The sequence below is a fragment of the Cibotium barometz genome, chromosome 49 (genome assembly GCF_041138505.1).
Source record: "Cibotium barometz isolate CiBa-2024 chromosome 49, ASM4113850v1, whole genome shotgun sequence".
NCBI classification, from domain to species: Eukaryota; Viridiplantae; Streptophyta; class Polypodiopsida; order Cyatheales; family Cibotiaceae; genus Cibotium; species Cibotium barometz.
The window spans coordinates 46,080,894-46,094,496 of NC_141094.1; positions in this window are offsets into that span (position 1 = coordinate 46,080,894).

Genomic DNA, 13,603 nt, shown 5'->3' on the forward strand with positions numbered 1-13,603 from the left:
CACAAGAAATGTAGGGAGTGAGTCACATGAGCAAGAGAAGAAGCATGCACATTAGAAAAAGGAATAAACTAAGGGTTTATGTCAAAGGTTGATTTGTATGGTCACTTGTAAAAGGTGAAGACAATGGTAAAATAGGAAGCACATGCAAGGAGGCACATGTAGTGTGAGCATTTATTGACACATGGAAGGCACAAGGGTGCACACAAAGCATGGATTGGGACTCCATGAAGAGCTATATAATGTGTACTGAGATCATTCTAATGCAAGGTGATTATGTTATTTGTTTATCTTCTTATTGTGTTTTTTGCTTTAATCCTTTGTTAATTATATCATTTATCAAGCCTTGTAGCTCTCTTGATCACTTGACTATGGGGTTGATTAGTTTTCATCCTCCATAGCATAGCCTAGATCCATGTTTTCCAACATTGCATCTCAACTCCATCAATAGTTTCAATACAAGTTGCATGTTGGGAGGCAAGCTCCGTAACCCTAATGGCCCTAGCCCTCGATATTTCAAATTTTTCCTCTTGGAAGAACCAACTCCGTACATAAGTACTAAGTCTCCTTCATGTAGCTCCTTAGATTTCAGGTTATGATCAAACCATTATTGTTTTCACCTAAGCTTCTCAACTATTATCCCATGGAGAGAAACTACTCTAGTTTCATCAAGCTTTTCCAATTCAATCAATCTCTTAACTAGACCATTCTCCTTGAGACGTTCTTTCACTACTATCCTCAAGTTGGACACTAAGTATTCCATAGGCATCACTTCCTCAACCTTGTAGGCAAGTCAAAAAGGGGTTTTTCCCGTAGCTACCTTATAGGAAGTCCTATAGACCCACATTGTCGCTATTAGCTTCTGCTCCCAATCATTTACAACTAGTTTCTACAATCTTGGTTAAAATACAATAAAGGACTTTATTAGTGCTTTCTGCGTGTCGATTGGCTTGAGAGTGATATGGTGATGACTTTTAGCGCATCACCAGAAATCCGATCAACATATGTTCAATGACCTCATTGATAAAATGGGATCCCTTATTTCTAACCACAGCTGTAGGGGACCTACAAACCTTTATATGATATGCTCGTATAAGAATTTACCAGCTGTACGAGCATCCACCTTTCGTGTGGCCTTTACTTCTACCCACTTCATGAAATAGTCGGTGGAACGATTATATATCGAGCTTGTGTTTGCTGCACAATTGGGCTAATAGGTCCAAAAAGAAGTCTATTCCCCATTTCTTAAAAAGTTGTTGCACAATGATTGGGATCAAAGGCATTTTGTCTTGTTCATGGGTTATGTTAAAGCATTGGCATTGATCATAGTGTTTGATGAATTACATGGCATCACCAAACATAGTTGGCTACCATAAAGATCTTTTTTGTTGTTTCTTCACCCACAAAGTATCCACCTATGATCTCACTATAAGCTTCTTCCAAAATAGTCAGAAACTCATCCTCCCTAGCACACCTTCTTAACACATGATCTTTGCCTAGCTTATACAGTTAACCGGCTATTAATTGGTAAGGTGTTTCCAACTTAATATGTCATCACATCCTATCCTTGCTCAATGACTTTTTTATGGAAATCCATAGGCTAGATACTCAGATTTCTTCACTCCATTCTGATACCAAATCTAATTTAAATAGTGCAGCGTCTGGTAGTTCGTCATCAACACCAGTGGGGCAGGTTCTCCACTAGATATTCTTAGACATGTGGTCTACCAGCACATGTTGAAAACCTTTTCTCACTATGGCAGTAACTTTAACTCCATTAATAGCAATAACTAGCTTAGTAATTTATCTAGTCATGCAAGGTTTATTGATAAGATGCAATAAAGCTTGATGATCCATAAAGAAGATGAACACAACAAATAGTGTCTATACGTTTTCATTGCATACACCATGGCTAGTTGTTAACCACACTGGTTCACATCATTATCAAGCATGGTTATGCTTCTTGTAACTCATTATTATGTAACCGCGCTAAGCGCTTCATGTAAAAGATATATGGGATGACCAACAAGCTTACAACTTATGTAATGCCAATCTGATAGGAATAACCCTACGTGTACATAGAGCTAGGAAATCAGTTTTGGGCCCCCAATTGTTAAATGGGTGGCTGGCCATTGTAAAAAGTGAGCTCATATATATAAGTAACTTATGAAATATAAAAAGGGACAATCCCATTATCACAATTAAGTTTTTCCTTCTCTCCCTCTCTCACTCTTTTGTGGCTATGATGGTAAGCTTGTGGTTGTGGGTGCTTTCTTGCTTGATTGTGGTTGTGTGCATGTAGGCGATGGTTATTGTCTTGCTTCCTCTTCTCCCTCTCCTTGTCTTCTTCTTGAGATCACTCTTGCATGCACATAGGCATGGAGTAGATGTTTAGCTCTCCATAGCTCCCTTCCTCTTTGCTGACTACCTAGTTGTGGAAGCTCCATTTGAGTGACACAAGTGGAGGAGTGAGCTCCTAGTAGCCTCACATATAGGAGTTAACCCTCATTAGGGTTGGCTATTTGCTAGTTCCCAAACTGACCCTTTGTATGGTCTTCCTTCTCTTTTTCTCTCCCTCTCTTGTGCAAGGTAGGACGTTGATTTGGTTAACATCTTTGGCGCCGCTACCGTGGATAGGCATTTAGCTTAGAGTCCTCCATACTCTCTCACTTGCTAGAGTCATTGCATCACCCGATTGGAATGTAAATCCACCGGTAGTTGTATGTTTTGGTATGTTTATTTGTTTGTTCATCTTGTCTTCCTCAACAATGGAGTTCAATGGAGCATGAGGAGCTTGGGAGTGTTCATCGAAAGCGGGAGACACAAGTAAGTGCCTAATTTTCAAGTTCATGAATTTTTGTTACGTTCAAACATTTGTTCAAACTTGCATAAGTAGCTTAATCCCTTAATTAGTCTTAGGTAAATAGGTTTTGTTAAGAATTCTATGTACCATTGGCTAGCTTGAGGTTAACTTAAGCCACTCACGAAAAGAAAATGCAAAAAAAAATCATCAAGAAGAAACCCAAAATCTCAAAAAACTCAGGAGGAGGTTTGGCGCATTTTTTGGCTCTACCTATCTTCTGAGAAGCATACACTCGTTCACTCCTCACAGAGACATGGCCGTTCCTTCCTTTTGGGCAGATCTTTCCAAATATGCTCTATAAATATAAGCAATGTGCATTCAAGGAGACAACATTATAATCAGGAGAATATTAGGGGGTGGCTATCAGAGGACATGTCATCCCTACGCATTTAGGAGATCTGCGTGACCAGCTAGAGTAAGGCCATTCCTTCATTAAGGTACAGCTATTCAGGCCATTCCTTCATTAAGGTACGGCTATTTCTTCATCAACGTATGGCCGTTCCCTCACTAACATACACCCGTTCCTTCTTCCTAGCCACGTCTGTGCCTTCCTCAAGTGTATGTTCGTGCCTTCTTCAAGCATACGTCCGTACCTTCTTCAAGAGCGAGCGTCTGTGCCTTCCTCAAGCGAATGCCCATTCCTTGATCAGAGTATGCTTGTTCCTTTATCGGAGTACGCCCATTCCTTTTAGAAGAGAATGTTCATTCTTTAACAAGTGTATGAATGTACCTTCACCCAAAAAAAGGGAGAATATAAATAAAGGGAAACTGTTCAAAGGGGGATTCACCACTTCCACTTCCCACATTCATGCACTTACGCTCGGGAAAGTTGGTGGCAAAACAACCCTTTGTTCGACGACGTCGACCCTTCTGATGCTCCCTCGCTTGTAAGATCAGTCTCTTCTGTCAACACAGCCTGGAGCCAAATGGTGTTAGTCTTTGACAGCACTAGTGAGAGCAAGGAGCATCCTAGCACACGGGACGCACTACTCCTAACCTAGAGACGAGAGGATTGGTGGCCCAGTGCATGGACATATCGCCTACTGTAGAGCAAGAATCAAATTCCCCCACGCATTCGCAAAGGAGTCTTACTTCAAGACTCAAAAACATTATCCTAGAAAACACATAATCTGACGATCTGTATCCCATAAATAGGGGCATGGAATGCCAACCAGAGCGGGAAGCCATGCCACCCCTAGATCGCAGGTTGAAGATAGCGCAAAGCAAGGGTATCCCAACCCAGACTAATCCACCAGTACGGGGGGCCATACTAACCACCCAAATGGCTGACTCATACCAAAACTATAGGCCTATGCTACCTCGGTCCTCCTTCGGTCCCAGGAGCCCTCTCTCAAAAGCCTAGAAACATCCTACCAAAAGGGAGAGAGAGACTACCCTGCAAAATCCTATCAACTCGCCGTAGCAATGTACCAATAGTACTCGCCTTGCGAGATATAGCTTGGATACCACATGGGGCCTATGAAGCACAAACTGGTCCTTCTCCGCCTGGCCTAGCTACCCGCCTAATTTACCCCAACCCACACCAACTCCAACCATGGAAGGACTGACTCCTGAAATGTTGAGGATAGAAATGGCAGGACTGACTCCTGAAATGTTGAGGATAGCCATGGAAATAGGGAGGGGGGTAGCTGTAGTAGGAATAGCACCGCCAACACCAGTTCACCCGACATAAGAGCCAAGACAAGAGCAAAACAAACCAACCCACATTTCTAAGTTAATCACCAAGTTCGACGAGACTGGAGACCCCATACCACATTTAGAAATGTTCAATCAAATTTGTGAGAAATTTGGCCACATAGATGACCAAGTTAAGGTGAGTGCCTTCGGCCTCATCCTAGATGGCAAAGTCGGGTAGTGATTTTGATCACTAAAGGTGGAGAACAAAGCCACCTTTGATGCCTTGAAAGAGGCCTTCAAAGTAGGATGCTCACACCAAGGAACTCGATGGAGCCCAATCGAACAACTGCACAATGTGAAACAGAAGGATGGGGAATCCATCTGAGACTATATCAACCGGGTGAGATACCTCCACTCCCGCTGTAATGACAAGGACAAGTTCTCTAATAAAAGATTGATTGGGAGGTTCCTCAAGGGCCTTAACGATGTACCCTTACACAACTCCTCATACGCTCTAGCCCACACCTCCTTTGAGAAATGTTGCAGGAGTGCCATGGACTTTGATGATAATTTCAAGGAAACTTGTTCCCAAGAATTGCATGAGGGCACATCCAAGGCATATTTCAAAACCACCAGCACAAGATCTAAAGGGAAAGGGAAAGGGAAAGATTCCTCCTAAGGACAACATGTAGAACAGTTGGCAGCAACCTTGATGCAGCAAATGACCCAACATTGGAGAATGGGCCAAGGGCGAGATCGAGTCGGCCAACCCCATCTTTATCCAAAGAGGGAGTTAGTATGGTGCTCGATTTGTCAAGCTAACCATACTAGCACAGAGTGTCCACATTTGAGACCCCTTCCCACTCTCTATTGTGCTTATTGCCAAAGATGGGGCAATCATGAAACCACGAATTGTTACCATTAAAGAGCTGTTGAAGCCCGATCCCTATCCCAGGCCTTGCTAGCAAACCTTAGACAACCGCTAGCCTTGCCAGCAGCAGCGCTGCATAATGTACCTCAACCATGCCATGAAGTGACTCAAAGAGGAATACTTAGGGTACCCAAAGTGCCCCTACCACCCCCTGTACTACCCCACTACCTCGAATCACCCCCGTTTGTCAATTAAACTTAACTAAAATTGTCAAAGAAGGTGATGAAGGGGAGGCCATAGAGAAGGGACCACTTTCAACCCTTCGAATCAAACAATCCACCCTCCTGGATCCTAAGTCACTATGTGATGGATTGTTTGATTCGACCCTTCAAATCAAACAATCCACCCTCCTAGATCCTAAGTCACTATGTGATGGAGGGAGACCAAATGTACCCCGTGTACCTAGCAACCCCAACTCTGTCAGGGACGGGACTTGAACAACATGAGCAAATGACCACCCAAGCAATGCTATCACTATGTAGGACCTCACCAAGTGGCTAAGTGTTTGGTAAAAAAAGGGATGGCTAGTACTCCTGTGAGTACCTCCACCTTAACTCCCTTATGTGTGGGGTGCAGAATAGACCATATTTACAAGGATTGCCCTCTAAGAACGAGCGCAATGGGGAAAACACATGAAGCTAATCCTAGCACCAGCATTAATTTGCTAAGTGTAGGAGATGGCTTCATCCACATGGTCCCTCTTTATGCAGTTTACCAGAATGCAAAGTAGAAGAAGGGCCACAGCTCATGGTACTACAACTGAGGCATCGACCTCGCAAAATCAGGGATACCTTGGACACACAAAAGTTCTAACCTATAAGGATGTCCCAGAACAAGTACGCGCGACAAGGCATTCGTGAAAGAAGAAGGCCATGAAGATAGGCAAGGGGGATAGCCATGTGGTCATAAAGAGTGGGTTTGAAGATGGAATAACCACCAATGAGTCTACCTCCTCGTCCAAAGGGGAGAAAGTATTAGCTTCAGCCCCTCTCATTAGAGAACATATAGACCCCAAACAGCTACCTTGGAAGTTAGTTGAATATCCTAATCCCATTGAAGAAAAGGAAAGACTAAAGGTGGCTCAAAAGTTGGTCAGGGATTGTCAAGCTCAATTGGAGGATGAGCCTCCAACGACATACCTTGAACCATGTCCCTCAATCTCGGACATAAGACCGATTGAGGAAGCTCAAGAACATAATGGAAGTTTCCATGACCAAGTACCCTTTGAGAGACCTTCTCTCGAGTGGTAGTAACAACAACAGTAGATACCCTCACCAAGGAAACCCGGTGGCGGAAGATCTCAAAAACCTAACAGATGATCACCCAAAAAGAATGGACATGGAATTCTAGGTTCTGATACCCTACACCCGCAAGAGCCTAAACACGGACAAGGGTGATCTAGCTAAGGAAACTGCACCTGTTCCTACAGACATTGTAGGTCTTTCCTCCTTCCTATATTCTCAAATCCAAATTCCCATCGGCACCTTACTCCAACGCAGCCTGAGCTTATGGAAAGATTTAAAGAATTGGATGGAAGAACGTCTAGGAGTAGGAATTCAAAAGCCCGCAGAGTCATAAAGATCTAACAAGACAGATGAGGATGAATTCATAGAGCCTCATGGAATCACTGGTGTCACCACTATTAGAGTCAACAAAGTAGGGCAATACTTTGAAGGGGATGAACTCAATGTAGCACTACCCATAACCTTTGATGGCTTGCACATCATCGCCATCATCGCCATCCTAGATGGAGGAGAGGGAGTGAGCATTGTCACTAAACAATGCGGGGAGAAATGGGGAGCACCTGCCATGGATGATACAGCTTTACTTATGAAACTCGCTAGTGGATCCACCGCAGGGCCCATAAGCCTCCTAAAGGGATTTGAAGATCAAGATCCTCGGGACCAACTTCTGACACACCTTCGTGGTGATGAACTTTGGGCATCAACCTGTTTTGTATGATTGCATCCTAGGATGTCCCTTCATGAGAGAGACCAAAATGATCCATGTGACTGGGAAACGGATCATATCTATATCTGGAAGAAAGACCAAATGATAAAGGTCAACCTGTGCACTTGGAAAGTCCATTCTCAAAGGATTTGGTAACAATGACCTGATCCACCGCCATCCACTTATGCCAAACGTGCCATGAGATGATCGATGAAGAGAGGGATAGCGAGGAATTTGCACCTCTCCTAGAGCCGGAAGACTGTAAGAATTGGATGCATATCCTTGTTGCTACCTTGGACATAATCCCAAGATGCACAGGAACCCCGTTCGCTAGTTGATGGGGTAAGAAATCATGTCCCTCTACATGCAGAGCATCGCATGTATACCCGAAGTCACAAGTCATGAGCCTCGGAATAACAATAGGGAGGAGGAACCATTATGGGGGTTTTTCCAGAAAGAGGCGTATATATTCCGTACTGACTCGGAAGCATCGCATGTATACCCGAAGTCACAAGTCATGAGCCTCGGAATAACAATAGGGAGGAGGAACCATTATGGGGGAACCATTATGGGGGACCATCCACGTATAACTCGCGAACCCAATGGTTTTTCCAGAAAGAGGCGTATATATTCCGTACTGACTCGGAAGCACATTGGCTAAAATATATTGGGGCGATCGACACGCATGCACATACTTCAGCCAAGTTTGGCAGACAAGTTTGGCAAAAGTAGCCCGCCAATGTCTCCATTCCAGTCAATACAGTCACCTTTGAACTAAATTAATCCCCTACCCGGACCCCAAAGGCTTTGCCGCTCCATGCCTTAAGCACACAACAAAAAGTTAGCACTCACAGAAAAGGAAGCCAAGAAACTGATAGAAGAAGAAAGCGCTAAAGCTGAGGAGACTAAACAAGTCCCCAAGCACTTCAAGACCTTCATGATGGTTGATCGTTTTGTATAATATGACTCAGTCCAAAGAACCCATGATGGAGAGCTAGGGACGTCTTACGATGGTCTAGCCAAAGTTAAAGAAGTTATCCTTGTAGGCCCAGGTGAAGATCCAAGACCCATCTTCATAGGGGAAGACCTCTTAACCAAAGAAGAGAAAGACCTAGTCGCTCTCCTCATAGAATTTCAAGATTGCTTCACATGGAAGTACATGGACATGAAGGGTGTACCTCCAGGAGGGGTCAAACATACAATCCCCAGCAAGACCAGTAAAGCAAAGAGCATACCCTATGAACCCCAAATGAACCCCAAATACTCCAAGATGGTTTAGGAGAGGAGATAGAAAGACTTATAAATGCTGTAATTCATCTATGAGATAGAGCACACGGAATGAGTCTCACCCATAGTGATAGTGTCCAAAGAGAATGGAAAAGTGTGAGTGTGCGTAGACCTCAAAAAGGTCAATGCCGCTACAATACAGGATCACTATCCATTACCCTTCACGAAGCATGTGCTCAAGAGTGTCGTATAGGGAAGGAAGACTACAGCTTCCTTGATGGATTCTTTGGATACAGTCAAGTGTTGATCGACCCAAGGGATCAACATAAAACAGCCTTTGTGATCGAATGGACAAATATGCTTACCATGTTATGCCATTTGGGCTAACCAATGCCCCACGCAGCTTCCAACGCCTAATGTGCACGGCCTACAAGGAATATCTTTGAAAATTCCTTGAAGTCTTCATGGATGAACTCTGTGTCAACTGTACTTGGAAAGCGCACTTAGAGTGTTTACGAAAAGTGCTAGAGAGATGCTGACTCTATCGCATCTCCCTCAATCCTATTAAATTCCAATTTTGGGTTTAGCCCACTCAGTAATCTTGGGACACATTGTCTCAAAACAAGAAATCTCCATAGATGAAATTAAGGTACGGCTCATTCTTGAGCTGCTAGCATCGACCAATTTCAAAGGAGTCCAGCGCTTCATGGGACATGTCGGGTATTATTGACGTTTCATCTTCATGTGTGCCGATATTGCTTGTACCCTATATGGCTTCTAATCATTTTTTAATGGACTGAGGAGTGCCAACAGGCATATGATACCCTGAAGAAAGCCTTGACCGCTTCCATCTTGAGGTCCCCCAATTAGGACATCATATTCCATGTTCATATTGATGCCTCCACTTTTGCAATTGGGTGTGTACTAGCCCAACCCGAGAAATACAAGAGGGATTTTCCTATTAGCTTTGCTGGTCTCGCCAACTAAACAAGGTAGAGCCAATCTACACCACCACAGAAAGGGAAGGTTTATTAGCCATGGTCTACATGGTTAAAAACTTTCACCATTATCTTTTGGCAAGTAAAACACCCCAATCCCATAGTCACTATTGTTACCTCACAATTGGTCCAATGTCTAGGCACGCTCACAACTCTGTTCCACATTGGCAAAGTAACCCCTTGAAAGGGAAGTTTTATGTGATGCTTTGTAGAAACAATGAATGAAGACATCCTTCTAGGGCATGGATGGATGGGACACAACTAGTGTCAAATTGATTGGGATGTAAGGATGGCAACCCTGCAAACTGACCTTTGGCCAAGTTATATTCCTGAGATGACAGATGAAGAACCCTTGTCATCCAATCAAGTTGATCAATCCCTTCCACTAACCACCACCACTCTGTTCTTCGACCAACACCAAACCATGCCACCCAAAAAGAGGCCTCTCCCCATGGTGGATATGTAATTGTCTCACCAAACCTCATCAACACCAAGCTTTGCAGCTACCCAACCCCCCAAACCACTATCATTTCTAACCCCACTAACAAGACTAACCGAGTCCAACTTCGGCCCTAAACTTGAATATTTCTCTTAAGAAGACTTTGGCAACATCCCACCACAGTAGTATGGGTATTCTTAATTGGTATAAAATGGGTTACCTTATTTAATCTATCCAAAACTACTAAGATAGAATCATACCTTGAGTTAACAGAAGGTAATCTTGTGATGAAGTCCATACTAATGCACTTGCATTTCATCTGAGGTTGCAAAGGGTCTCCTCAAGAAGAAGTTTAACATAAGGATTTGGGTGAGTTGAGATAATTTCTTGGCATTGAGGTCATCAAGATACTCGAGGGCATATGGCTATCATAAAGATAGTATGCATTGGGACATGTTGCCCAAATATGATATGGTTAGCTATAAGCCCATATATTATAATGGCAAGCTAAGTGTAAATGCAGGTGAGATTTTGAAGAATGCCACTATATACAAGAATAAAGTGGGTAGCTTAATCTACATGACAATCACTAGGCTAGACATAAACTACATAGTTGGGTTGGAGAGCCAATTTATGTAGATTCCTCAAAGCCGCATTTGGATAGTCTGAGGTGTACACTATGTTACATGAGGTCCACAATGGATTATGGCCTCTTTTATGAGGCTAGTATAGAGTTACAATTATATGGATACACTGATGTAGATTAGGATGGTAGCATCTTGGATAGAAGATCTACTAGAGCGGGTTTATGTTTTCCTTTAAGAGTTGTGATGTTGAGCAGCAAGAGCAGCCTTGACAATTGCCTTGTTGAGTATAGAGGCAAAGTATAGGGGTGACGCAATGGTAGCATGTGAGGTAGCTTAGTTATGTTAGCTCCTTGGAGATTTGGGACCACAAGTGTGGATAGGCAAGTTGTTATCTATTGCAACAACTCTTAGTAGCATACAGTTGGCCAAGAACCCAATGTTGCATGCGTAGACCAAACACATAGAGGTTCATTATCACTTCATCAGAGAGAAGGTCTTGGGAGGAGATGTTGATCTCGTGTATGTCAACATAGAGGAGCAGGATGCTGACATTTTTGCCAAGGCCTTGTCTGGGATGCCAATTCCTTGCACTTGAATGAATCTCCTATATAGAAGCTCACATAACCCATAAATGACCTATCATGGGAGGCCTACACTGCTCTCTACTCTTAGTGCCCACTTCAAGAGTTCTTTCGTGTTGGTGAAAGCATTCTACCAACAGTTTCTTGCTTTTTAACTTGTTAAGGAACCAAGATCTTTGGTTTTTCTTGGTAGGAGGATAGAGGGGGACCAGTCAATTGTGCGGATAGTTCTTTAATCTTTTCCATACACTCTCTCATAGAATTGCTTGCGTAATCTTTTCCATAAACTCTCTCATAGAATTGCTTGCGTAATCTTTTCCAAAAACTCCCTCATAGAACTCCTTGCTTGATCTTTCCCAAATTACAGAGAGTCACTAGCTAATGAGTACACACTAACCCATTATTTTCCAAAGGGATTTCTTCTAACTCTAGGAGGGAAACACTTTCCATTGAATGAAAAATCTGATTTATTATCACCTTGCATCAATTATAAAAAATTTAAATTATTTCACAAGGCTTTCTAATGTTATTTTTTCTCTCTAACCTTTTTGTGATGTGCATACAAGAAAGTTCTATTTAAATTTTATACACACCAATATTGTCCGTCTTGCTTGGAAAATCATCCCATATATTTATTCAACCTTATTTCTTAGGGGTAAGATTTTTTGGTAAGCTTTTTTGACCTTTCAGTAAAAGTGAGCTTTTTTTTAAACATAGTTAAAAAAGTATTCTCTCATAATCAACACACATTACTTCTCCATATGTATGCATGGAGAGATTATCATCCATTATGCATGCATATTAAACTAATCCATCCACTATACACATAACCGTACTAGTATACAATTGTTGTAACAACATTACTCAAGTATCATAAGATAATATAATCTAGAATGAGATTTTAACACTTCAAATGGGACGTTTAGGCTTGATAAGTTATAGCTTGTATAGCAATGTTGGGTTTTTTTTCCCCCTATATAAATCCTAAAACACCATGACTACTATCCTAGCCCATTTGATCTTTGTGCCCACTATGACAACCTATTTTCAAAATTCCTATTCCCTATATGTGCCATTCCTCTTTCCCTCTCCTATTGTAATGGACAATGATTACCTTAACACATTGTGGGGAACTTGCCAACATCCAAGGTTGTATCTCTAAAGACTACAAGCTATGTTAGTGGTAGCTAGCTCCACTCCTTTGCCTCCTCCCTGTGAGTTTGCCTTTGTTCATACAATGACACTCACTCCTTTCTACTCTCACACTCATAAACACAAGCATAAGAGGAACATGCACCAAGAATAAAGCTCTCTCTCCTCTCAACTCGCCTGTATTGGAGTGGTGGGTTCAAAAGGAGTGATTTGCAAGAGGTCTTGGTGCATAATACGAGGCTTAAGTAAAGTATTCCCACTTATGATGAGTTTCTCATATTCTGGAGCTAGGAGATCTAGGATTAGGTTGAGGGTGAAAGTCATTGTGTCATGATCGTGTTGCTAATTTGGCCTTTGGGCTGGCCGTCTAGGGGTTCCTCGAGGTTAAGAGTGTTAGTTGGGAAGATATTATATAAGTAAGATGTTATGGGACAACTAAACGCTGGGTAGGTGTTGTCCTCTTATTCTTCTCTTTGATCCCTATCTCCATCATCGAAAAGTGGCTATGGTTTTTTCGTGATAAAGAAATCATGAGAAGTGCATGATGCAAGTCCTCTTCCTCAGGGAATGAGGGGTATTCTATGTGCACTTGATCAAAATCATAGACTAATAATGTTAATAAATTACAAAGATGTGCACAAATGAAATCAAAAACTTTGAGGATACCATAAGGATTATATGTTTTACTATTATGGAGTAGTAGGTGGTGCTGGTGAATATCCCAAACCTCTACACACCCGTGTTATAGCATCCAATCAAGGCTATTTTGTATTGTAGGAAGGGGAGCTATAAATGAATTTATGTTAATGAGTCTCATTAGTTTTAGGAGCTCTTTTGCCTCATTAAAGTTAGTGGAATTAATTAGCGCTCTACACCAAGATCTAAAGTTAAGTACTATTAGGTGTAGTGGATGAAAGTACATAGCATGACCCTCGTTTAGTTTGAGATCCCTCATAAATATAGCTATGATTATGGTAGGAGGATCAGCATAATATGTAGTGTTTTATTGGATCAGGGCCAGATCCCCCCGAGTTAGTTCCTCACACGGAGATTATTGTTATATCAATTGACAAAGAGAGAGGGTTAGTGAAGCAGAAAATAGGGAAAAGGTTTGATTAGGGGCTCGAGGAAACATTGGAAAAGTAAGCCACGAGAGGGGCTTCCCTTTCCATTAGTTTACTAGATAGGGGTCATCCTCTTATACTGCAGGTGAGTTCCTTGTGGTGTGGATGGAGTTTGT